This window comes from Candoia aspera, chromosome 1 (genome assembly GCF_035149785.1).
Source record: "Candoia aspera isolate rCanAsp1 chromosome 1, rCanAsp1.hap2, whole genome shotgun sequence".
NCBI classification, from domain to species: Eukaryota; Metazoa; Chordata; class Lepidosauria; order Squamata; family Boidae; genus Candoia; species Candoia aspera.
In genome coordinates, this window is record NC_086153.1 from 9,331,425 (window position 1) to 9,359,136 (window position 27,712).

General features: G+C 43.0%; 1 protein-coding gene across 1 annotated transcript in view; it reads left to right on the forward strand.

Moving 5' to 3' along the window:
- KSR1 (kinase suppressor of ras 1) overlaps positions 1 to 27,712 on the forward strand; it is a 143,616-nt gene that overhangs the window by 58,222 nt on the left and 57,682 nt on the right. Inside the window, exon 2 of the mRNA XM_063297300.1 lies at positions 5,713 to 5,853. The gene's annotated coding sequence lies outside the window, so the exon portion shown is untranslated. The remainder of the gene's footprint in view (positions 1 to 5,712; positions 5,854 to 27,712) is intronic.

Here is a 27,712-nt window from a genome sequence, read left to right on the forward strand (position 1 = left end):
GAACTTTCAGAATTCCAAGTCAACCAGGACAGTAATTGTCCAACTCATTTGCTGCCCCCCTATCCTCCTTAGGAGAAAGTTACTGTTAGCCTGAATTGTGGCCTTTGACTTTCCATTTGATTATTTTTTTAAAAAAATCCGTTAGCCATACCTCAAAGTTGATTTTGTCTTTTTGTTCAGGAGTTTTTTGAAGCTCGAGTTTTTCCCTCTGAGGATTGGTGGCCTGGGAATCATGAGAAAAATTCCCTCCCCTTCCCTCCGCAAAATACCTGGAAAGTTTAGGCTCTATAATGCAGACAATAAAATAGAAAAATAATTGTCCTCTTGCAGCCAAGACTACAATATGTTAGCAATAACTTAGGAGGTGGATTTTGTGCTCTCTCACGCTTTTTCTCATGTTTTGCTTTGTTGTTATACTCCTCGCTTTGTAGGCCAGAAGACTTTGCAAGAAGCTTGCATAACTGAAACAGAGCAGTAAGAATGAAATCAGCGCTTGGAGTCTTTTTAAAAACAGCTATATCATAGAGTAGTTACTCCAAAGCTAAGTGGAGAGTTAGTTCCATAGCTCAGGGGTGGACCACGTGCTTTACACAGAGAAGCTCTCATGGTCAGTCCTTATTATCTCAGAAGAAGATCAGAAGAGCCCAGCTGGACCTGGCCAGTAGCCTATCTAGCCCAACTTTATGTGTCTCACCCTGTCCAGTTAGATGCATAGAAGAAGTTCATGAACATGGGTAGGAAATGAAGAACTTAGACCTTTCTTCTTCTGTTACTTAAGATCTGTTGCCTCTGATTCTGGAGGAATTTGATGATTTTGTGCAGGTTGCAGGCCAGGCCATGACGTCAGTACGTTGACCCAATACTGCCTGCTCCAGTTACTGACCGTTCTCTTGGACTGTCTCCTATAGTGTTCAACAGCCTCTCCCCAGAGACCTTTTGGGACCCTCACGGGAGACTGTAGTAAGCTTGCAACTTTTCAGCCACTTCCTTAAATAATCTGTGTTTTAAAAACGTGTTGAGGATTTGTATCTTTTCATTTATTCTTTTATATAGAAATTTGTATGTCACTTTCTCACAAGCTTCTGGGCACTAGAAAAAGACAACAATAATTAGTTAAAACCACAACTGATCCTAAAGGAAGCAAATCAGATTTTTTTTTTCCAATTAATGGTATGCCCAAGAATATATACTGTTGCCCAGTTTCAACAAACCATGTTATGCTTTTGTAATTGGAAGCTGCCTGTAGTAATATGCTTCTATGTGGTAGATTTAATACTGTGTAAAAGGATTGAGCTAGTACTATATTAATAATACATGGATCCTTTTTTAAATGTCGGTTTGCTTTAATCACTATGATATTATTAATTTTTTTAACTGTATAATCACTGCTGTATCATTCCTTCCCTGTTTATTAATTAATTAATTTTATTTTCTATCCCGCCTTTATTATTTTTATAAATAAGGCAGCGAACTTCCTCCTTCCTAATGCTCCTTCCTCCTCCTATGTTCCCTACCACAACAATCCTGTGAGTTGAGTTACATGTTGATTGTCATTTTTCACCCCAAAAAAGTTTTTAAAAAGTAGAAACCACAGTTATAATCCCATCACTGCTGTCTGCTTAATTGGGGTTGGCCATTTTTATAGCCTTAACCGGGTTCAGATTAAGAAGGCTGCTGCTGAGAAGGCCATCCCTTGGTCCCTTATTGCGACACTTTGTCCTGTCTGGCCCGTAAAGTACGGATTGTCCTGGAGACGTTCTAATCCCAAAGATAGCAAGGACCTGTTTATCTCGCAAGTTTGCTACAGTAGAGCTTTTTTCATTGTTTTGATAACCTGCCTTGGATGAACAGGAGATGTAGTTAACTGTTTACCAGACTAGGAAGGAATCTGTTAACTTGCAGTACTGTAGTTTGGAAACAGCCTCTACTTTCCCTGGGCTCAGAGAAGAGCACTGCAACCTTGAATGGGGCCCAGAAGCTTGCTGGCCACCAATGCATCTTCTACTGTACAGTCTGTTAAACTGGTTATCGCCAGTTAGCAGAGAGGAAGGCACAGTTTGTGCCTCCTGTAGCCTCCAGGTCGTCTTCAAGGACAGTCCCATGTGGAACAAATTGCAGTAATCTAACCTGGAGATGACAAGGGGGTGAGTTGCTATCATCAGCACTTCCTGGTCCAAGAAATATCACAATGGACAAAGGTTCTCCTGACACAGCACCAGCCTGCTGCTTTGGCAGGAACTGTGAATCCAAGACAACTGTCAGTCCTCACACCTGGTACCTCAGGATAAGGGCAGCCCCATCAAGAGTGATAGATAGAAATCCATGGTACCTTTCGGTCTCTGTACTGACAGTAACTCCATTTTGCTGGGATTCAGTCTGGATCTGTTCCACTGAGTCCAGTCTCTCATTGCCTCTCGGCACCGGACTTACACTGCATCTCCTCTTTGGCCTGTGGTGAAGGTATGACTGGTTATCATCAGCATATTGATGATCCCCTACCCCTGCCTGATGGATTATGTCTTCCAGTGTCTTCATGCATTTACATTATGAGAATGGGGAGAAGGCCAAGCCCTGGGACATCCCATATTGAATGTCTAAGAGCTCAACCTCTCCTCTCCCATGAGTACTGATTGGAGCTGTCTACCCAAAAGGAGCAGGACCACTGTAGCACAGTACTTGCTGTCCCTAACCCTTGCAGGCGGTCCAAAGGGATGTCACGGTCAGTGGTATCAATTGCCACTGAGAGATCTAACAGACCTGGAGGGACAACCAGGACCATCCAAGGCCGACAGCAAGTCATCTACATCTTCAATCAATGTGGTTTCAGCCCCACACCTAGACCTGAATCCTGATTGGAAGCAAGTCTGGCTAATCCACTTCACCCAGAGCCCTCTGTGGTTGCTGACCCACCACCATCCTTCCATCCTTGCCTAAATCTGAACTTTAACAATGTTATGGATACCACAGTGCCAGCCCCTGGTCTTTTCATTCATCTGCTAAAATCTCCTTTGGGTTGAGTTTGATTGTTAGTGACTTCATGGACACATCCAGGTAGTTTTCTTGGTAAAGTGAAGAAATGGTTTGCCACTGCCCTCTTCTGAAATGTTTTTTGACACCTTAGTCGAGCCTGTAGTCCTGATTATTCCTGGTTTCCACCCAAACAGTAACCCGCTCCAACCCTTTTTAGTTGTTTGAGATGAACCAAGACGATGCCGGATTGTTTTAACTGGAGATTCTAGACTCTGAGGATGTCATAAAGCATGTAGTTGGGAGTGGTTCCATAGATACTTGGAATTGGGCTTAGCAAATGAGAGTGGTTGGCCAATCCTTCTTCTTGCTGGGCAGGCAATGAAGGGGATTGTGTATCCATGCATGAACATCCATCCAGATGGCTAGAAACTTGATCTGAGCAGCCTATACTTAGTTTATCTCTGGTTGATTGGGGCAGGGGGGTGGGTAGAGACACTGGTGTAGAAAACAAAAAGGAGGAAAAACAGTTGGCTTATGAAAAACAGAGAAAACTGAAAAGCCCTCTGCATTTTTTGAAATTTCCTTTAGGACAACTGAAACTTTTTTCCTCAAACAACACAAGAGTTGTCTTATAACATTTTAAGGCCTGAGACATTTATTCTGGCATAGGCAGCCATGTGCTTCTCTTGCTGAAATTACTGGAAAAACAGCAGGGGGGAAACTTTATGGCCATAGGCAGAGGACCTGAAAGGTTGAGCATGTTATTTATCAAACAGAGGAACATTTGTAGGTTGTCATTTCGGAATTTGTTTCTGATTGCCCCAGGGGAAAGTCTGTGATTTTAGATTTGAGTATGAAACTTGTTTTTTTCCTAAGCTAGCGCAGCGTAGAAGCCATGAGACAAAGTTATGAGTTGGCCCCTTATGGACTTTTTGCTGAAAAAAGAGAAAAATGAACTTGTGATTTATGGGTTTGAAGATTAGAAAGGGTAGCTGATGGAAAGAAGGAAATTATGATGTAACTTTAGAGAGAGAGGGCAAAATATAAATGTATCTATAATGCTGTAAAGAAGATTGGAAGCTGCTGCTTTATAATTTTCCTTTTCCCTCTTTCCCTCTTTCTTTCTTCTTCTTTCTTCTTTCTTCACTATTTACTGTTTTTCTTTGTAATCTTTATTTTCTTTTATAGTTTTTAAGGGCTGCAAAGATTTGATCTGTCAACATCTGTCAAGTCAAAAATTTGTACACAAAAGCATTTATTTGGGAAAATTTGGTTTTATTTATTTATTTTCTATCCCGCCTTTATTATTTTTACAAATAACTCAAGGTGGTGAACATACCAAATACTCCTTCCTCCTCCTATTTTCCCCACAACAACAACCCTGTGAGGTGGGCTGGGCTGAGAGAGAGGGACTGGCCCAAGGTCACCCAGCCGGCTTCCATGCCTAAGGCGGGACTAGAACTCACAGTCTCCTGGTTTCTAGCCCAGCACCTTAACCACTAGACCAAACTGGCTGGGGAATTCTGGAAGTTGAAGTCCACACATCTTAAAGTTGCCAAGGTTGAGAAACACTGGTCTAACAGTATTGTCGTACTGTTTTTCTGCTTTTAACCTTGTAAGTTGCCCAGAGTCTTGTGGACTAAGGTGGCCTCTAAATCACAGAACAAACCAACAAATGCCTATTTAGTGGCATCTTGTTCCAGCTTGCTGCTTTCCCAGTATTGTAGATTTTAACTCTCACCAGAATACAATAGTCTTATTCCCTCATCCTGATCTCAGGAAATCCAATCGAGTCAATTTCATAATACTTTAGTTAATTTTTTCCTTTTTCTTATGTTGTTATAAATCTTAGTAGATTGTGTTGTTTCTATACGTTGATGTTTGTATAATAAGTTTAAAAATTATTAACATTCTATTATTTAAATAACAATATGGAGAATAGAAAAAAGAAAGAAAAAATATTCTATCAATGTTAATTACAATTTAGGATGGCAATATTACAAGCATAAAATTATTTAGCTTTTTCACCCAACTTGAACGTATAACGTTGAAAAAGAACCACCACAACTCACATCAAAACAATTGTTATATACTACAGGTTTTGATTTTAAGCTGATTACTTGTTAAAGTCTCCCTTGTATTGTTACTTAGTGTGTATGTACATACATGCATACGTATATTTATACTACTTTAGTTAATTTTACTGAGCCAAAAGAAAATTTCCTGGTTTGATTTTCTCTCTTGTTATCAGAAAAGATATACCTTCCCTTATCAGCATTTCCTAAGTCAAGTAATCACATTGCAGATTTGAAACTTTATGTAGTCAGAAGTGCCTGGTAGTTGTGCTTGCTTGAAGGGTAAGTCAGGAAAATGAGGGTGGGAGGTGAGAAAGCAAAAAAGTTTTGGAGGAAAATAACATCAGGAAGACCGACTGGATCACATGTTTTCTGCCTTGACAAGAAAGAATTTAACACCTGTTACATTTTTTTCCAGGCTATAAAAACTCAGTTACTCCCATTTTACAGATGTGGAATACTGAGGCTGGGCATAGATCACCAAGCAAAGGGACAGTGAATAAAGTGCCTTGTTGCATCTAATCAAATCTTGACAGAATGAGCAACACTGAAAGGCCGCCTGGTTTCAGTTGGTGGATGAGATGAAATCCATGCTGGTTCCTTCCTGGTTTGCTGTTTTTGACCTGCTTCTTGGAGCCATTTTAATCTTTTTCTCCTCCCTCCACAGGTGAAACTGGTCCGTTACATTGGCATCCAGTTACAGTGCAAGCTCAGCGTCCCCTTAAATGACAGGACGGTTGAGCTGAACAGTTATCCAAGGTTCAGCGACTGGTTGTACCTTGTTAACCTGCGGAAGGACGTCATCCAGGTAAGGCAGATGAAGTCGATCCCAGGATCTTCTCGTGGGTATAAATTGAATGACCATCATGGTTAATGGGTGTAGGTGGCCTCCTCCTCCTCCTCCTCCTCCTCCTCTTCGTTGTTGTTGTTATTATTATTGTATTACTCTTTCTTTAAAGACCTTTAAACTGGTGGCAATTGCTATAATGTTTCTGTATTTGGGTGCAGAAAGGTACTCAATGCATACAGCCCTGATTTCTTAGTAGCATCAATGTCCTTTTGGTGGTTTTGTTTTCTTTTTCGTTTGCCTGTTTTTGTGACACCCTTTTCTTCCTTAGTACATAATCTCCAGAGTCCACCGTCAATTGAATGAGTTTGCTTTTAAACCTCACCCAAACCTTACAGGATTTCCTGGCAGCTGTTAGAGTGTAATGCTCCATCCAGGTTGTATTGGCCAACGAGGCTTTACACCATACTCCTTTCTAAAGAGAAGACTTCGTATTTTTTTTTCTCACAGTTGTTTCAAAAGGAGCTGGCATTAAAAGGGTGTTGGAATGGACACAAGAATGCATTGCAATGTATTTTTTTCCAGTTGCCTGTCCCAGTCTCCATTTATTTGGAGAAGCACGGCAGGAAAGATTTATATTCACCGCCATGCATTGTACTTCACATAAGCTCTTCCTTTGTGGGATGAGGTTTGACAGCTTTTGCACAATTTTGATGACTTCTGCCTGGGTTTTCAAGTAACGACACACATCAGCAAAATGCATGAGATGTTATCGTGTCTAACCAATTTTCCCTTGTCAACTTTCCACAGGGGAGGGGGAGAAAGTCAACTTGTTTAGCAACACACTTTCCTGAACTATGACGATCTAATCCTATGTTTATTTTACAACGGCAGCCCACAAGAGCAGAATAAAGTGTCTGCTAGCTGGGGAATTTAACTTGTCAATGTCTGCTTTTGTTTTTGGATGAAAATAGCAGGTTTCTGGCCCTTCCGGTCTGCAGGGGCAGTACAGGATTGAGGCCTGAAAAACTACTGGCGTGTTTTGGTATAAATCTGGCATTGCTTCTGTGGGTCTTTAAGAATCCACCATTCTATTTGAATACAGTACCAGGCATATGAGCTCCTTGTGATAGGGGGACACAAGATGTTTAGATTCAAACCACTTGCTGTTTGGTGCTGTTATTGAGCCATTTCAGCCTCAGGACGGCCAGTTTGCAGTTTCTGAAGAAGCGTAACAGCCTGTTAAAGAGCTGAAGGCAGCTTGAATAGTGCTGCTCTCTCCTCCTATTTTTCCCCCAAACAACAACTCTGTGGGGTAGGTAGGGCTGAGAGAGAGTGACTAGCCCAAAAGAAAACCAGTAGGTATCAGCCTTTCGAGGCAGGACAGGTCCAGAAACAGGCATGCCAGGGATTCAAGGAACTCTGTTTACTGCAGTAAATAGAATAACAGAATCTTGAAAGCCGGTCAGAGTTTCTCTCTGGCCCGTCTTATACTGAACAAAATGAAAATGGGGTTACAGGTCGTCCTTGACTTATGACCATTTGTTTTGTGACTGTTTGAAGTTATGACAGCGCTGAAAAAAGTGACTTATGATTGGTCCTCGCACTTATGGCATCCCTGCAGTAACATGATCAAAATTCAGGCACTTGGCAACCAGCTCACATGACCGTTGCAGCATTCCAGGGTCACATGATTGCCATTTGCAACCTTCCCAGCCAGCTTTCGACAAGCAAAGTCAATGAGGGAAGCTGGATTTGCTTAATGACCATGGTGATTCGCTTAACGACCACAGCAAAAAAGGTCATAAAATCGGGTGTGACTCACTTAACAACCACCTTGCTTAGCAGCAGAAGTTCCAGTCCCAATTGTGGTTGTAAGTCAAGGACTACCGTACTTTGAGTTTCTTCCTCACACTTTCCGCTTTCTCAACATGGGCTCATCTTGTCTTAAAGATCTCCCTTTATGATGGTCTCCTACCTTCCCCAGTCAGCTCTACATTCCTTTATGGTGGGTGGAGGGGAGACCTGCTTCTGTTCCAGCTCCTTATGTACTACCCCACCTTCGATCTTGGGCTGAGAGAGAGGGACTGGCCCCAAATCCCCCAGGGAGCTTGCATGGCTGAGAGGGGGCTAGAATCTGGGGCTCGTTGGCTTTAAATGGCTAGTTGCCATATCACAATGAAACTGATGAAATAAAAGCAGTCTCACTGTTTGTTTATCGGTGGTATCCTGGGTGAATGTGATGTCATGATCCATACAATCTGCTATTAAGATAGCCGCATTCTGAACTAATTCCCAGCCCCGTTTTATTCCAGCGAGGATCTTACATGAACTGAGCTTCCCGTAGTTTTCCAATCAGTCTGAATGAAGCTGTGGACTGCCTGAATTGGGGGGGGAGGGGGGGTTGATGTTTGTTATTGGGGGGGGGGCTTCTGGAATTGCTTAAGCCTCTCTCCCTCTGCAAGCAAACAACAGAAAAGCCCTGTTCTTGGGTTTTGTCAGTCCCCTAGAGATTGCGTTCTTGGCGGTTGCAGATTGCTGAGAAAGGAATTGTGAATCCTGCCTTGCTTTATCCTGTTTGCGATCGCAATCTGGCAGAGTCAGCCTTGAAACAGATGTTGAAAATATTCAGCCATCCGTGTCCTTCTGCCACAGCTACGTTCTGCCCACTTCACTGACTTCTATGCATCCCGACCTCCCCACCAGTTCCCACGGGGAGGGATATTGAGTACTATGGGATTCCCCCAATAATGGCTTGTGAAGAGACTATCATTTAGAGCAGCGGTTCTCAACCAGTGTGCTGTGGCACACAGGTGTGCTATGGGCCACATTATTTTTTTTCTTTTGTATTATTTATACAAGTAGTCCTTGACTCTTCAGCAAAGGATCGTTACCTTGTCGTGGTGCTGGAGCTTGAGCACCTCAATGATGCCATGAGCTAAACCGTGAAGGGCCACCCAAGACGAGAAGGTCATGACAGAGAGGTCAGACTACATGCGATCCCTGGGGAAGGTAATGGCAACCCACCCCAGTATTCTTGCCGTGAAAACTAAATGGATCAGTACAAGCAGAGATATGTCGGTATACCATCGGAAGATGAGACCCCCAGGTCGGAAGATGGTCAAAATGCTACTGGGGAGGAACAGAGGATGAGCTCAACTAGCCCCAGACACGATGACGCAGCTAGCTCAAAGCCGAAAGGACGGCTAGCGGCCGACGGTGCTGGTGGTGAATGGCGAATCCGATGTTCTAAGGATCAACACACCATTGGAACCTGGAATGTAAGATCTATGAGCCAGGGCAAATTGGATGTGGTTATTGGTGAGATGTCCAGATTAAAGATAGACATTCTGGGCATCAGTGAACTGAAATGGACTGGAATGGGCCACTTCACATCAAATGACCACCAGATCTACTACTGTGGACAAGAGGACCACAGAAGAAATGGAGTAGCCTTCATAATTAATAGTAAAGTGGCTACAGCAGTGCTTGGATACAATCCAAAAAATGATAGAATGATCTCAATTCGAATTCAGGGCAAGCCATCTAACATCACAGTGATCCAAATATACACCCCAACCACAGATGCTGAAGAAGCTGAAGTAGAGCAGTTCTATGAGGATCTGCAGCACCTACTGGACAACACGCCTAAAAGAGATGTTATTTTCATCACGGGAGACTGGAATGCTAAGGTGGGCAGTCAAATGACACCTGGAATTACAGGTAAGCATGGCCTGGGAGAACAAAACGAAGCAGGACATAGGCTGATAGAATTTTGCCAAGACAACTCACTCTGCATAACAAACACTCTCTTCCAACAACCTAAGAGACGGCTTTATACATGGACTTCACCAGATGGACAACACCGAAATCAGATTGACTACATCCTTTGCAGCCAAAGGTGGTGGGCGTCTATACAGTCGGTAAAAACAAGACCTGGAGCTGACTGTAGTTCAGATCACAAACTTCTTCTTGCACAATTTAGGATCAGACTAAAGAGATTAGGGAAGACCCACAGATCAGCTAGATATGAGCTCACTAATATTCCTAAGGAAAATGCAGTGGAGGTGAAGAATAGATTTAAAGGACTAGATTTAGTAGATAAGGTCCCGGAAGAACTCTGGACAGAAGTTCGCAACATTGTTCAGGAGGCGGCAACAAAATACATCCCAAAGAAAGAGAAAACCAAGAAGGCAAAATGGCTGTCTGCTGAGACACTAGAAGTAGCCCAAGAAAGAAGGAAAGCAAAAGGCAACAGTGATAGGGGGAGATATGCCCAATTAAATGCAAAATTCCAGAGATTAGCCAGAAGAGAGAAGGAATTATTTTTAAACAAGCAATGCGCGGAAGTGGAAGAAGACAATAGAATAGGAAGGACAAGAGACCTCTTCCAGAAAATTAGAAACATCGGAGGTAAATTCCAGGCCAAAATGGGTATGATCAAAAACAAAGATGGCAAGGACCTAACAGAAGAAGAAGAGATCAAGAAAAGGTGGCAAGAATATACAGAAGACCTGTATAGGAAGGATAACAATATCGGGGATAGCTTTGATGGTGTGGTCAGTGAGCTAGAGCCAGACATCCTGAAGAGTGAGGTTGAGTGGGCCTTAAGAAGCATTGCTAATAACAAGGCAGCAGGAGATGACGGCATCCCAGCTGAACTGTTCAAAATCTTGCGAGATGATGCTGTCAAGGTAATGCATGCTATATGCCAGCAAATTTGGAAAACACAAGAATGGCCATCAGATTGGAAAAAATCAACTTATATCCCCATACCAAAAAAGGGAAACACTAAAGAATGTTCAAACTATCGAACAGTGGCACTCATTTCACATGCCAGTAAGATAATGCTCAAGATCCTGCAAGGGAGACTTCAACAATTCATGGAGCGAGAATTGCCAGATGCACAAGCTGGGTTTAGAAAAGGCAGAGGAACTAGGGACCAAATTGCCAATATCCGCTGGATAATGGAAAAAGCCAGGGAGTTTCAGAAAAACATCTACTTCTGTTTTATTGACTATTCTAAAGCCTTTGACTGTGTGGACCATAACAAATTGTGGCAAGTTCTTAGCGGTATGGGGATACCAAGTCATCTTGTCTGCCTCCTGAAGAATCTGTATAACGACCAAGTAGCAACAGTTAAGAACAGACCACGGAACAACGGACTGGTTTAAGATTGGGAAAGGAGTACGGCAGGGCTGTAGACTCTCACCCTACCTATTCAACTTGTACGCAGAACACATCATGCGACAAGCTGGCCTTGAGGAATCCAAGGCTGGAGTTAAAATCTCTGGAAGAAACATTAACAATCTCAGATATGCAGATGATACCACTTTGATGGCTGAAAGCGAAGAGGAACTGAGGAGCCTTATGATGAAAGTGAAAGAAGAAAGTGCAAAAGCTGGTTTGCAGCTAAACCTGAAAAAAACCAAGATTATGGCAACCAGCTTGATTGATAACTGGCAAATAGAGGGAGAAAATGTAGAAGCAGTGAAAGACTTTGTATTTCTAGGTGCGAAGATTACTGCAGAAGCTGACTGCAGTCAGGAAATGAGAAGACGTTTAATCCTTGGGAGAAGAGCAATGACAAATCTTGATAAAATAGTTAAGAGCAGAGATATCACGCTGACAACAAAGGTCCGTATAGTTAAAGCAATGGTGTTCCCCGTAGTAAGATATGGCTGCGAGAGCTGGACCATAAGGAAGGCTGAGAGAAGGAAGATCGATGCTTTTGAACTGTGGTGTTGGAGGAAAATTCTGAGAGTGCCTTGGACTGCCAGAAGATCAAACCAGTCCATCCTCCAGGAAATAAAGCCAGACTGCTCACTTGAGGGAATGATATTAGAGGCAAAACTGAAATACTCTGGCCACATAATGAGAAGACAGGACACCCTGGAGAAGATGCTGATGCTAGGGAGAGTGGAGGGCAAAAGGAAGAGGGGCCGACCAAGGGCAAGATGGATGGATGATATTCCAGAGGTGACGGACTCGTCCCTGGGGGAGCTGGGGGTGTTGACGACCGACAGGAAGCTCTGGCGTGGGCTGGTCCATGAAGTCACGAAGAGTCGGAAGTGACTAAACAAATAAACAGCAAAAAGTCCTTGACTTACGACCATTCATTTAATGACAGTCTGAAGTTACAGCAGCCTTGGAATGTGTGCTTTATGACCTGTAAAGCACTTCTGAGCGTCACAAAACGTCGCAACCCCCCCCCCCGGTCACATGATCACATTTTGGGCACCTGGCAACTGGCTTGCATGTACAACCGGTTGCAGCGCACTACGGTCACGTGATCATGTTTTGCGGCTTTTTTGCCATTTTCCCGCAAAAAACACCCATTGGGGAAGCTGGGTTCACTTAATGACGGTGGTGATTTGCTTAATGACCTGTGATTTTGCTTAACGACCACCATAAAATGGTCGTAAAATCAGTTCCAGTCACGTGTGACTCAACTTATGACTTAATTCTGGTCCCAATTGTGGTTGTAAGTTGAGGACTACCTGTATTCTGTTCAGTCCGTATCTTCATTGTTCAGATATTTTTAAAAATTGTATAACTTCCCCTCAAACCATGTCTTACATGTTTAAAAGTACCTATATACAATTAATAATGTTCTGGTGTGCCATAGAACTACTGCTGTATTCAGAATTGTGCCACGGATTCAAAAAGGTTGAGAACCACTGATTTAGAGCATGGATTTGTATTGCTGTCTAATAGTCTCTCCTATCCTGGGGAAGTAAAGGGCTGATTACAGTTCCCATTATCCCCAGAGATTATGACCCAGATAGAGTGAGAACAGCTCATTGCAGGACCTCTTCATCCTGGAGCAAAGCCTGATTTTGAAGCTCTCCTCCCCTCATTTTCCTGGCCGTTCGAGTCTTCCCCAAGTGGAAATTTCCATGAGAAGAGAAATTCTGTTCCAGGAAAAAAAAAATACAGCAGAGAAGGGTCATAGGAAAATGTCATGGTGTGAAATATTATGGAGGGGGGAGCAGCTCATTAAAATATTGCTATTTAGTCCATGAGAGCCAGTCTGGTGCAGTGGTTAAGGCTCCAGGCTAGAAACCGGGAGGCCCTGAGTTCCAGACCTGCCTTAGGCACAAACCCAGCTGGGTGACCTTGGGCCAGTCACTTTCTCTCAACCCTAGGAAGGAGGCAATGGCAAACCACTTGCGAAAAACGTTGCCAAGTCCGAGTAGTGTCTGAGAATCGGATGCGATTGAACTGATTAAAAAAAAAAATTAGTCCATAGAAATTGGGAGGGTCTTCAGGAATTGTGGGGCTGTGTTTCCCCCTCTGATCACATAGATCAGAAGCCACAGAAGATTGCGTTTGGCACTGACTTCTGATTTCCCATTGATCCCTTCCCATTCTTTTCCTCATGGGGTCTCATAATTAAGGTACAGTACTTAATTATAGTTGTGCCACCCATCCTGCACCAATGTTTCACAGACAGTGCTGCTGGTCACACTTCCAGTGTCCCAATAACAAGGGTGGTCCCAATAACAAGATTTTTGCCAGCTTCAACATAAGGTTATGAAAAAATCCTCATTGGCCCTTCTCAGGATTGCTGCTTTAAATCTTTAAAAGAATCCACTCAGTCTAAGGAGAGAGATTTAGATTTGGTTTCCATAGCATGCTGAGCCATGGCTTGTAATTATGGGTTGTTGAATAAACCATAGTTGGTTAGCTTTGCACATCTTAAGCTACAAACAAGGAACTTGTGGGTGAATCCTCAGTAGAGTCGTCCTGGACTTGTGCAGCTTTACAGATGTGATCATCAGCAAACAAATCACATGGAGACTGATTTTCATTAGAAGGAACCTCAGAGGTCATCTAGTCCAACCTCCATTCAGTGCAGATCCAGGCTCGGAAGACTTCTGGTGAATGAACATACTACTTCATGAGGGAATGTATTCTGCTGTTAACAGCTCCTACTATCAGAAAATTCCTCCTAATATTTGACCTGAATCTATCCCCTTTAGTTTCAACCCATTGATTCTAGTCCTGGCCCCCGGGAACCAGATATCAAGTCTCCCTCCTTCTGCATACAACAACCCTTTTGATATCTGAAGATGGCTATCAGATCCTCTATCTTCTCTTCTGCAGAGTAAACAAACCCAGTTTCTGTGATTATTCCTTATTAGACTTGGTTTCCAATCCCCTCACTATCTTGCCATCCCTGAATGCATTCTGGGAGATGTTGAAAATGGAGCTCTTCAGGAATATGTTTTAATCTATTTGGGACTGTCTTTTGATTTATTTTTGTTTTGCTCTTACTTCACTGTTATGAAGCTTTATGTTTTTAGGCTTATGAACAGATGTTTTAAAATTTGTTTTCTACTGTGGAAGACCCTGAGAGTCAAATCGATGGTCGCAGGTACAAATGAAATGGATGGATGGATGGATGGATGGATGGATGGATGGATGGATGGATGGATAACTCTTGGTAGCCATCCTCTGAATTTACTCCCGTTTGTTGAGATTCATTTTAGACTGCAATGCCCAGATCTGGATACTGTATTCCAAGTGAGGCTCAATCAAGGCAGAACAGTACAGGACAATTCCTTCCCACAATCTGGACTCTCTGCCTCTGTTAATACTTCCCGAAATAGCATTTGCCTTTTTAGCTGCTGTATCACACTGCTGGCTCGGGTTCAACTTGTGATTGACAAGGGACACCCAGATCCTTCTCACAAGTGCTACTGCCAAGCCAAGTTTCAATACTTGGGCTTTTCTTTTCCTTTTTTTCTCCCTGGATGGATAATTTTATACTTCCTTTTATTAATTTAATTCTTTTCAGCACATAGTTGAAGTCTGTCTGGATCTTTTTGACTCCTTCTGCTAATGTTTTTGCATTCCTGCTAGTTTTTTTGCCAGCTCCAGGAGTTCACAAAGGTTACAGCAGTGTTTCTCAACCTCAGCAACTTTAAGCTGTGTGGACTTCAACTCCCAGAATTCCCCAGCCAGCTTAGTTGAAGTCCACACAGCTTAAAATTGCTGAGGTTGAGAAACACTGGATTACAGCTAGCAGTTTGGCTAGCTCCTTCAGTACACTATGATGTAACCCATCTGGCCCTCAAGATGTGCATTTGTTTAAATTAGCTAAGTGTTCTTTTATGCTCTCTTGTTCTGTTCTGAACTGCAGTGCCCTCCTACTCGTCTCACAACAATGGCCAGCCACAGCTTCATTTCTCCTGAGAAAAGAGAGATTAAAAAATATCAGCTACAACACTCTGCCTTCTTGCTGTCATCCATTACCAGCGTACCCCTTTCTCCTTGCAATGGACCTGCAGCCTCTTCGCCTTTCCTTTTGCAACTGACAAAGGCCTTTTTTGTTGTTGGAGGCATTTCTTGCAGGCCTCAGCTCATTCTGCCCTTTATTTATTTATTTGATTTTCTATCCCGCCTTCATTATTTTTATAAATAACGCAAGAGCCTTGCTGACACAATCCCTACAATTTCTGGCCACTCCCTTGTATCCAACTTTGTTCACATGTCCCATTTTCTATTGATTGGTTGATTATGTGCCATCAAGTTGGTTTTGACTCTTAGCGACTGCATAGAAAGATTTTCTCCATTATCCTGGGTCCCTAACTTGGTATTTCAGGTTGTCCAACGGTGCCCCCATCGCCACTGTAGCTGAGTCCCTCCACCTTGCTGCTGGTCATCCTCTTCTTCTCTTTCCTTCCACCTTTCCCAGCATCAGAGCCTTCTCCACAGAGCTGGGTCTTTGCATAGTGTGTCTAGAGTAGGATAATTTGAGCCTGGTCATTTGTACCTCAAGGAAGAACTCTGGGTTGATTTCTTGAAATGGTATGTGGGAATGACCTTGGGAGACAGGGGGAAGAGCCACAGCTAGGGGAACCATCTGATAAAAGGCCACAACAGGAACGTGGTCATGGCAAATGTCTCAGAAGGGACCCTCCCTAGTTTCTTGGGCTGTAAAGGTGATGGGGGAGAAATGTACTTCTAGACTTGCAAGATTCTGTTAATGCAACCTTACAATAATGTATATTTAGTTCCTCTGGGCATGCTTCCTGTCTGGACTACCTCACAAGGCTGACATCGATCTTGCTGTCTCCCAAGGTCATTCCCACATGCCATTATATTTGTTCAATGATTCATCGGTTTGTTTTCTTGGCTGTCCACGGTATTCTCAAGAGTCTTCTCCAACACCAAAGTTTGAAGGTGTCAATTCTCTTCCTGTCCTGCTTCTTCAAAGTCCAACTTTCGCTTCCATAGAGTGTCACAGGGAATACCATATCCATTTCTATCTGTTCATTCTTTCCCAAACACTCCCAACAGGATTTCCCTGCTCTGATTAAAGATCTGTGCAGCCATATGCTTTCTGTACATACAGGACAACACTTTTCCCCTTTCTACTGAGTCTCTCCTTTTGAATAAGTTGTAGCCTTCCAGAACATGCTTTAATCATGTGTGTCATCCCACCAAGTTTCAGTGATGCCAATGACATCCCATTTGTCCTCCTGTGTTAGGATTTCAAGGTCTCTCTGTTTGCATCCCATACTCCGTGCATTGGGGTAGAAACATCTGAGTGTGTGAGTGATGTCCCAATCTCTAAGGCCCCCACCCTCATATTTCTCCTTATCTCCTGAGTGGTTGACCCAGACCTAGGCAGCAGACGTTGGTAATTTCCCCTGCCACTTGGTTGAATGGCTCTTCGTTGCGTTATCCCATTCCAAGTGTTCACACCAGATTTCACAAACACTTATTTTGTACAACCAAGGATCTTGGTTGACTAGAACAGAGGTTTTCAAACTTTTTCAGGCCATGGGTCCTGTTAGTTAAAAAAAATTCCTGGAAGCCCTGATCAAGAGGCAAAGTTCTAGTGATAGAAAATGGCCAAATAACATGACACTTGTGTTGGTTGCCACCAATTGCCCCCCAAGAAAAGGCTGATGAGAAACTGGCAGTCCACCAAACCTTCCATTTGACCTTGTTTCCAAAAAGGGGAGGGAGGCTGGGGTAGGATGGCTTTATAGAAGGCGGGTCAGGAATGCACAAAACGACAGCCATGGTGTTTTTTGCAGGAGAGGCATCTTCCTAGATAAAGATCATGGCCATCAGTTTTGCTGTACTTTAAAAAAATTGCTATGGATGCCTGGTGCTTGAGTGAACTTCTTTTTTTGCCCTTAATCCCTCATGGAACCTCATCAAGTTCTGGTGGAACCTTAGGCTCTGCAGAACACAGTTTGAAATTCTCTGAACTAAGAGAGTCTCTTCTTGTTCCCTTCATATTATCTAATCCACGGGGGTCACAGACGTTATTGCCGAGGGAGTCACCTTCCACCCACTCCAGTAGGTTCAAACACTTGCATGGGAAGTTTCTTCCGGGGAAGACCAGCTCATTTTTCAATTGCTAGGCCCTGATGGTGGGCACAACCTCCTTTGTTCAATGTGCTGGTCTCTGATGAGTTCCTTGCAAGTGTGCTACCTCCATGAGATTCTGATCCCATAAGGCTCCACATCTCTATCTCCCCCCTCTATGTATCAGCAAGCTTCTCCACTAGTGGCTGGCTATAGGCACCCTGAATGAAGGGGGCCCTTTTCATCCCCTTCCTTGGCACAGATCGCTACAACCATTGCATCTCTGTCTCCGAATTCAGTAGCTTTGTGTCCAGGGAAGTTGGTTCATACTAGAAAGATTGTGACATATCAATAAACTAGATCTATCAGCAGTTTGGAAGGGCTTTGGACCTTCCTGGGCCAAAGAGTTCTGTTTGTATCAGATAATTCTCCACTGGTCTGGTATCTCAACCAACAAGGTGATTCCAAATTCTGGCCAGTTTTTCATGTCATGGCACAGATTTGGCACTGAAGTCCCCATGCCAGAAAACAATGTCCTGGCTGGCCAGCTCACTTGTAGCCAACCAGCCACACATGGATGGGAGTAATACGTCTTGTCAAAAGCTCTCATCTAGTCCTGCTGGAGCAACTTCAAGATTGCTCTCTGCACCTTGGGACAAACATCAGTATCTTCATTTCTGCAGCAAAGATGGAGTAGAGCCTCAGTTTCTAGACAATACCTTCCTGCTCACATGGAAGTCTCCTATACTGTACCTCTTTCCACCATTTGCTTACTGAAGAGAGTCCTCAAAGATCCCAAGAGATACAGCCAACTTCATCCTCTTTATCCCATGGTGGACTTGACAGCCATGGGTTGCTCTACTGTTTTTACCTGCTCATCAAGGTTATCTCCAGTTCTTAAGACATCTGAACTTGCTGACCATCCTTAAGGACAGGTCTGTCACCTAGACTCATCTCACTTCACTTCACTTCACTTCACTTCACTTCACTGATTGGAGAATTCAATCCTGAATTACTTAGGACCATGGTAGATGAGGTCCTCCTAGCCTCTTCTGAAGAGCTTCCTATCAAGTGAAGAACCATTGTTTAGGCAAGAATGAACATTTTAATCTCTTCAAATTTATCATGTTTTGACATTCCTCTTATATTTGAAACAATGTGGCTTGATTTTTTTGTCCATCTCATTTTTCTAATCTCCTTGTAAAGCCTGTTATGGAGGGCTTGTACTTGGAAAAAGAGTCTGATGATAGTGTGCAGTATATTACTGAACTGGTATCGTGCTATTTAAAAAAAAGGGGGGGGGAACCTGAATCTAGTGATCATGGTTCTCCCTTGCATTCAGAGCGAGACTAGAGAGATTTAAGCTGAGATGTGATTTGAATCTTCCCAGTTTTAATCTGACATCGCAAATTGGTGCCTTCCAGAGAAACAGGAGTACAACTCCTGTCATCCCTAACCAGCAAGGACCTGATGGGCAAGCTGGGCATAGTTGGCCGAGACATGCTGTACCCCAGATTACTGTGGACCTCCAAGATCTTTAACTAGTAGAGCAGACCCTTTTGCAAATATCCCTGAGAGCAGGTTCAAAAGACCTTTTAGCAGTGCATTCAGAGAACCAGCTGGGAAAGTCCAAAGAGAGCTAGTTTTCCATCTGATCAATATCAGAAGATATGAACTCCTCCCCTGTGGCTTCTCCAAACAAACAATCAGCCTTTTTCTCTTTTGCTCTGCCCTTTATTTTTCCAGCTTGGTCATGAACATTGGGATGCTTTTTGTTGCCTTTCTGCTCAGCCAACTCCAAAAATAAATCTGCCAGACAGGTTGGAAAGCCCCAAGACCCCCCTCTCCCCTTTTCATAAATAGCCTGTTGGCTACAATTTAAAATATCTGCTGACTCCACAGATCCTCAGAGCGGCTTGTCTTTCCAGGGCTGATGTTTTCCAAGCTGCTCCCGGTTTCAGGGGTGGGAAAACTCTGCCTTGTTCAAACCGTGGCTTGCTTTCTTACGTTGTTGGTTCGTTCATTCCATTTTAAATCTGGAATATAAACCCTATGTTTAAAGGGACGCTAATGACTGGTTGTCAAATCCTTTAGTTTCGGGGAGAGACTGCAGTTTGAACAATGGAGTGTTTATGGAACTGGGCCACTGGGAAAGTTCCTGCGAGCGTGAACGACACTCAGCCGGTCACGCTGCGGAGTGTGAGAGACCTTCTCTGCCCAGATGTTGCGGTTCCTGAGGTAGGTGAAACCAGCCCCTTTGCTGCAGTTTCAGCCACCAATATCTGGTCCCCCATCTCTCCATCCAGTTCTCTGTGAGCAGAGTGGAGTAGCGGTGAAGGTGGTGGACTGGCAGCAGGAAGATCTGGGTTCTAAGAAAGTCCATTGGGTGACTTTGAACCAGCTCCTCTCTCGCAGCCAAGAGGGAGCAAGGTGTAGTGGTGAAGGCAGTGGACTAGGGGAGGGGAGAACCTGGTTCGAGTCCATGCTCAGCCTCAGAAGCTCTCTGGGTGACTTTGGGCAACCCAAGAGCCAGAATGCTGATGGGGTGCTGGACTAGGATTGGGGTAAGGAGAGACAGGTTCTACTTCCCCGTCAGCCATGGAAGCCCATTGGGTGACTCTGGACCAGTCCCTCTTAGCGTTAGTTTAACGCCCATGGTAATTCGCTTAATGACCGCCGCAAAAAAGGTCCTAAAATTGGGTCGGATTCGCTTAATGACCGCTTTGCTTAGCAACTGAAATTCTGATCCCAATCGTAGTTGTTAAGCGAGGACTACCTGTATTTCAAGGCATACCAATCTGGACTTTTCTTTCCATGGTTTGAAGGGGTACAATCTCCAGTGCTAGCTCATTGCTTCTGATCTCTGTGTCAAATGATTCTTAACTGTTTTTATGTCCTGTGCCAATTGATTAATTTACGATTAAGCTGAAATGGAAGGGACAATTTGTGTATGGAAATGTTCATCCATTCACTCACAAAAAAACCCCTCTGCATTTAGAAGAAGAGAATGCCATGGGCAAACATTGCAGCAAGGGGAGTATAATACAGTGTTAGTTCCCTGTTGCAATAACTCACAGAAACCCATTTGGCACCGCAAAAAGACCTTGGTTTCTTCTCTTTGGGAGACATCGGTTTGCAAGCTCGCCGTTAATTTTTTTTTTTTAAATATATAACTAAGAATTTAGAAGAGCAGAGCTCATTCTGGGGGGATTTTGGATCAGTCAGTTTCTCTCAGGTCAGCCTACCTCATAAGGTTGTTTTAGCGATAAAATGAGAGGGACCTGGCCCACAGATGCAATAACTACTCTTTCTCAGCCCAGTCTACGTCACAGGGCTGTTGTTGTAGGCAAAAATCCTGTTGGCCTTCCAGAAGGCTATAAAAACTGGCTTTTCCCTCAGCATTAGGGCCTGGGTGGTAGCAGAGCCTGATATACGGGTTGGGGACTAGAAACTACACGTTACACATGTTTGCGGTGTAAGTTTATTTATTTTTATTTATTTATCGTATTTTTATCACCGCCCATCTCCCCCACATGGGGAGATGTTGTCTGTAAGATGCCTCAGGGTTTGTATTTTGTATTTATTATGCTTGTTTTTCATTGTATTTGGGGGGGGGGTTATATTGGTTTTGTATTGTTAACCGCCAGAGTTATTTGCTTAAAACGGAGGGCCATATACATTTTCTAAATAAATAAATAAAAACAGGAGGGAGTGCTATGTATGTACCATTTCGAACTCCCAAACAATAGGTGGAATATAAATCAATTATCTGTGCCCCATCTGGAGGGAACATTGCTAAGGTTTCTGGAGTTCTCCCAAATCTGGAAGGATTCTATGTATTAAACCAGCCTTCTCCAAACTAGGTTTGGAGGTAGGTAGGTCTGTTGTCTATCCAACAGGCAGGGTAGTTTTTAGCCAGCAGCCCAGAAGTGGCTTGACACTGGCTTCTCAGATGTGTTTTTGACTTTCCAGTCTAGCTTACAGCTGAGGATCTCCTGATGGTCTCCCATCCAAGTATTAATAGGTCTGGTTTTAGTGCACCATTTTTTGGAATCAGCCTGCTGTCCCCTAACTGGGCTTATCACTTGGAAAAAGGACTCATTGTCTCCTAAGCTAGTTCTATCCATATTCATGAAATGTTAAATATAGCATTGAAGAAAATCAAGCGCTATAGACTCAGTGGCACAATTAGCTAATTTTAGACTCAAGGAGTTGGGCAGGGAAAAGTTCTTTAGATGGTAAAATTGATTTCCTTTTTCTTCAGAGCTATTCTGAGTTTGCCATCCCCTGCTTATTCTATAACACTGCTCTACCCAAAAGTCCAGCCCTGGCAACACCCCTGTTGAGATTTTGATTAACGAAACAAGATTGGGCAAGAAAGCAAGTAATGCAGGAAAATTGATGTGGATTATTTTACTTCCTGTGTCCCATTTTATCCTTCCCTGTATATGTTGGTTGATGTGTGTGTACCTGCTTGTGTTGCATTGGGATGCTCCAAGCAGTCAAGACAATTCCTTATCTTCAAGGCATGTTAGAGCAAGTCGACACTGGAATAATTGGGGAAATTGCAATGGTTGGAGTAGTGAAATAATTTGGGGGGATTGCAGTCCCCAAACAAATTTCATAGCAATTGGAGAACCATCCTAGAGAAAATTTGGCCCTGAAAGTTTTCCCCTCTCCTCTGATAAGCTGTTTTAGACTTCAGTGTTCGAAGTTGGTTGACAAATGTTTCTCTCATTTCTTTCTCCCTCCACTTGCCTCCTATCCATTAAATTTGAGATGTGGCATTTGGACTTTGCTTTATTTTATTCACATCATTTGTTTTTAAATGTAGCCAAGAACTTCTGAAGTATTAGTAGAAGGGAATCAGTTGATCAGTTTTGCACCGAAGGCATGATCTGTACTGGTGTTCATTCCTAAGACATGAGATTTAAGGCCACCTTTGATCTCACTCAGAAAAAAACTTTTCTTGAGCATTTAGGCAACTGCAACTCATCCTCTGTATTTCTGAAGCAGGGAAAGCATTCCAGGTAAAAAGTTTCATTTTTAGACAGGTTTGTGTTTCTGCCACTCCAGAACAGCACGGCCAACATGGAGGGATGCTTCGCGTATTGGCTCAGCAACCTTTGAAAGGCCACAATTTTGTCTCCTCATCAGTAAGGTCTCTAGGTATAGCTGATATAACTGATTTGTTGGGAATACCAATTGCTCTTTTTAATTAACTGTTGAATCGATCCAGCCTGTAACATTTGTGCCCTGTTTTGCTTTTGCCACTATTTCCATTTGTTTCCTAATTTCCCAGGATGTTCTCTGCTATCCCAATGGGATCTTTGTAGCATAAATAAGATTTAAGATCCTAAACGTTTGAGCTTTGGAGCATGCTTGTTTCTTTTTTATTATTTAAGATTCTTCTGATAAAAATATATGATGTCCTGGAGCGTGATGGATCCCAAGTGAGGAGTCTGGGGCGCACTGAAGTCCTTGGGTGCTGCGTTGCTAACCCCTGTTTTTTTACCTGAGCAGTTAGTTTCACCTCTTCAACTCCACACATCTCTGAATTCTCGCTTGTGCGAACATGTTCTCTTAAATGGGATAAACTTTTGTATGCTTGGAGCGCAAGTTGGTTTAGTAAAGGTCATTTTCTAGCACTCCTTGAAAGTGATGGTTGGATTTATTTATTATTTACTCCTCCTTGCTGCTGTTAAACAGGGAAAGAAAAGCATCATGCAAAACACTGACTAAAGGTGCAACAGACCTTTCCAACAACAGGAAATTGGCACAATTATTTTGGTTTACAGAAGTATCCTTCCCTACAGAACAAATAAAAACTTGTCACCATCATGACTGGTAGCCAGCTTTTCCTTCCTACGCTGTCTAGAATTGTCCAAATTGGTGATGGTAACCACGTTTTAAATTCATGAATTCCATTGTTTTATAACATACGGCTTGACGCTTTGCCTTTTATTGTCCTGATTTTTTTTTTAACCTTCATTGGATGACCCTGAGATTTCTAAGGCAGGTTGATATAATGATTAAGGGGCTGGATGTGGGTCAGGAAAACGCAGGATCAAGTCTCCATTTCATCTCATAACTCTCTGTGATTTGGGCCAGTGGTTTTCTCTCTGTCTGGTCTTCTCTTAATGGTAGTTGTGGGAATAAAATTGAGGGAAAGTGTGTGTGGTGTCAGAAAAACAGGAGATGAATGTTCCTCAATTTCTCACTTTTTAATCTAGCTGGGAAAAAAAAACCCCAGTACAAATGAACATTGCTCCTAAACTGTGCCCAGACACCAACTGGTCTTCACCAAACAATGGCTTTGCCATTCTTTATTGTTGTAACTGAGCTGTACTATCCATACAGTACATTATATTTCCGTTCCATACTTTCCCTTGGAAAATGCTAATTGTATCTCTGTTCAAATCTTCCGTTCACACCCTATCACAAATCCATTTTTTCTGGAGCCTTCCTCCCTTGTTCTCTCCTCCCAAATGGCAGGATTTATGAACAAGTGTGAAATTGATTTGCTAACCCGTGCACTCAGTGTTTGTGATTCTAGACTGCTAAATTTTTGCACAATACAAAAGTGAGAAAGTGGTGCACATGAGAAGCAATAAGGAACAATGACAGAAGCCACCTTGCCCAAAACTTTATGCAGTTATCCACAAAATTAGCAAGAAGCGTGAAAAAATTGATAGAAGGGAGATAAAACATTGCCTGTTTGATATAAGGGTCATTTGCCTAGCAATGTCTGGAGGAAAATTGCCATAGTTAATTATTTATTCATATTTATTTTATTTTATTTATATTTCAAATTTAGTCACCACCCATCTCACTCAAAAATCTGCATTGCACATTAAAATAATCCTATTTTGGACACATTAGGCAAAAGTCTAGCTCTTTTGAGAAGTCTATAAAGCTGGGAAAGGTTGAAGGAAAGAGAAAAAGAAGGGGACCAGGTGGATGGATTCAGGGCCAGGTTGGGGACAGATGATCTGGAGAAAAGTCTATATGGTCACTAAGACTGACACTGACTTGATGGCAGATAATCAATTACTGTAGTCAGCTGCCCATTAAAATATCCCTCTGGTTGTAGGGATGGAGTTTTTGCTGAAGTCCCTTTGCTGATTTCTGTTTCTTTTGAAATTCACTGTTGTTGTTTATTCGTTTAGTCGCTTCCAACTCTTTGTGACCTCATGGACCAGCCCACGCCAGAGCTTCCTGTCGGTCGACACCCCCAGCTCCCCCAGGGACGAGTCCGTCACCTCCAGAATATCATCCATCCACCTTGCCCTTGATCGGCCCCTCTTCCTTTTGCCCTCCACTCTCCCTAGCATCAGCATCTTCTCCAGGGTGTCCTGTCTTCTCATTATGTGGCCAAAGTATTTCAGTTTTGCCTTTAATATCATTCCCTCAAGTGAGCAGTCTGGCTTTATTTCCTGGAGTATGGACTGGTTTGATCTTCTTGCAGTCCAAGGCACTCAGAATTTTCCTCCAGCACCAAAACTCACACCAAATCCTTTTTGAGATACATTGACCTAAAGTTTATATAGCTTTCCAAACATGACTGCACTGTCTTATAGTGGCATTTTGGTATTGGCAGATCTGTTCCTAATGATGCCCAGTGTGGGATTTGGGGTTTTCATAATAGATTTACACTCAGATGTAGGCCGTGTGTCTACTTAAGTTGCTACTGATGTGCCATATATGAGTGATGGTTTAAAGATAGCTTCTGATTTATTCCACGGATCCAGTTTTGGAGTATATAAATCTGAGCCTTGGATGTCATAACATGGGAATTGGCAGCACGTTCCGCAGTTTTCTTTGCTCTGCCAAATTAAAGGCACTAGGAGAGTTTAAATAAAATCTCCTTTGCTGTGTTTAGATTACTTGCTTGCCATTCAGATGTTCTAAAATTCCTGTGAAGAAACTTGGATGGGTTGGGCAGGAGGGGAACCTTCAATCTGTCTCTTGCTAGGGCAGCAAATATGCCCCTTTTCCTTCACTTGGGAGTTGACATGGCAGAATGTCCCACCGTATTTAAAAAGAGCAAGGGACAGAAAAGGCAGTCTTGAACTTAGGAAAGCAAGCATCAGGGATTAAGTCTCCATTCAAACTTTTCTCCTTCCTTAATATAGTAGTAGTCACAGTATAGGGCAGTGTATCTCAACCCTGACAAGTTTAAGATGTATGGACTTCAATTCCCAGAATTCCCCAGCCAGCATGGCTGGCTGGGGAATTCTGGGAGTTGAAGTCCATACATCTTAAACTTGCCAAGGTTGAGAAATGCTGATATAGGGAATGTATCTGAATGGAGTCTATTTCAGGCTTCTAACCCTACCAGCCTTCATTCAGAACAACTTAGCAAAGTAAATATCAAGGGTGAAGTCTCTGCTAGACTTACTCTCTGTCCTTGATATGCTAGCTTTCTAGATTCAGGGAGCATATTTGTATGAGGAGCTTTCACACCTTAGAGCTCCCTCGGTTACTAGCTGGGACGGCACAGCTCAGGTACAGGCCTGCTGTCTTAATAAGAACAAGGCTTCCATGTTTCTCCCCAAGTTGGCACTGATCTCACTTGCTAATAATAGCTTGCTTGTGCTAGAATATTGCAGTTGTGTCTGTGTAACTCCAAAGGGTGCATTCCTCTAGGGCTGACAGCTGTCCTGGGTTCTACTTAGCCTAAATTCTGACCTTTGACACGTAAGCCGCAATTGCAAAACCCTTATGCATTTCTAAGCGGTGCGCCACGTGCTGAGCAAGGATCCAGCCTAATGTTGATTAAGGAACCAACCCTTCCTGGTTGCTGAGAAGCCATAGATAGCAGTTCAGACAAAGTTTTTTTTTCTTTTTCCTCAATAAAACTTCGTTAGTATGACCCATGCTGTATATCCGTATTAAATCATGCTGTCAGCCCAAACAACAGTGAGAGGGGATTTTCAGCAGGAAACCAACAGGATCCCTAGATCCAAGTTGGCAGTGTTGTTGGCTGATGATTTTTCAAAATAAAAGATTCATGTTGAAACTTTTTAAAAAGGCCTCTTTTTGCAGACCCAGAAACACTAGGATCACATTCTGGATGGGATCAAAATAAGGAGCTTCAAGTCCCTTTTGTCTCTTAATACCTGCCCCCAAATCAGGGAAGGGATAAACTTTTCAAACTATGCCGCGGGCTCTGCTCTCTGCAGCCTCAGACTGAAGCTTCTGGCTACAAAAATGCTGCCCAGTGTGTAATGGGTAGCTAAGCCCTTTTCATGGAGTTTAGTGGCCAACTCTCAACATCTGAGCAGCATCAGCTACTGCTATTGACTGATGTGGGTGGGGGGAGTGAATCATAGAATCATAGCACAAATTGGCCTTCGGTAGTTTTTTGTGGGTGTGACATGCAAATCCTCCCTGATTGGCTAATTTGTGGTTCGGTGTACTGTCCAACCCAAAAGATGTGGTAATTCAGTAATCAGGTTGGGCATGTTGTGAGAACATAAAAAGAAAGAAGTTCAAAAGATAAAGTCTCTAGAAACCGATCTTGCTCTGTTCATGTTTGTTTTGAACCTCAGGGAGCTAATATATGTTGATCCAGGGGACTATGGGAAGTTTGCTGGCCTAGCTCTGAAGCATCATGGGAAATTTAAAATGGCAGCCCTCTTTCCTGCCATTTCCCCCAATGCCCTAGACCAGTGTTTCTCAACCTTGGCAACTTTAACATGTGTGGACTTTAACTGTTGAAGTCCGCACATCTTAAAGTTGCCAAGGTTGAGAAACACTGCCCTAGAACAACATCAGGGTTGACCAGGAGCCTCCCAGTCCCCGGACTCAGGGAAGGGTTTGTGCGCTGTTATACCCCTTCACTTCTGTTCTTTTGGCCTCTTCCTCCAAAGGCTGGTGCTTGTAACTGAGATGATTTGGCTTACATTCTGGTTTGGAAACCATGCCTGATGACAGACTATAGTCTATGAACCAATCACTGTGGTTTATTCAACAAATCATGATTAAAACAAGCCAAGATGTGGCATATGTGAACCCAGCTGTTGAATAGCGGTAATTCTTCACACGGGAGTCTTTTCTCCAGCCCTGCCTGAAAAAATCAGCCTGGGGTCTTCTCTGTCTAAATAGGGACTCTGAAGAAGAGATTCAGACTTCCAGGAGTGGGTGGGCATACAAGCCTGGACTCTGACCTGCAAAGTATTGACTTGGAGGTGCACTATTTTAATTTCCTGCACTGTTCCCAAGTGTAATTTTGTGGGAAATGAAAACAGATTTTAAGAGTTCTGTAGCTCTGCCTCCAACAGGCCTAGAAACCTGTCCTTTGCCAAAGGCACTTTCAAACTTGGAACACGAAATTTGCAATAAAAGAGGATGGGGGGATTAGGGAGATAAAAAAGTAATCTTTTCAAAAACCCATTCTTGCCTCAGAATCTATATGACATTCTGTCTTCATTTTAAACCATGAGAACAACATGCTTGCTTTTTATAAAATTTAACAACTCTCAGGAATTCAGCAGAGCTACTAAATGTCTCTGTTGTTTTATGTTTTGAATCTGGGTGTAAGGGT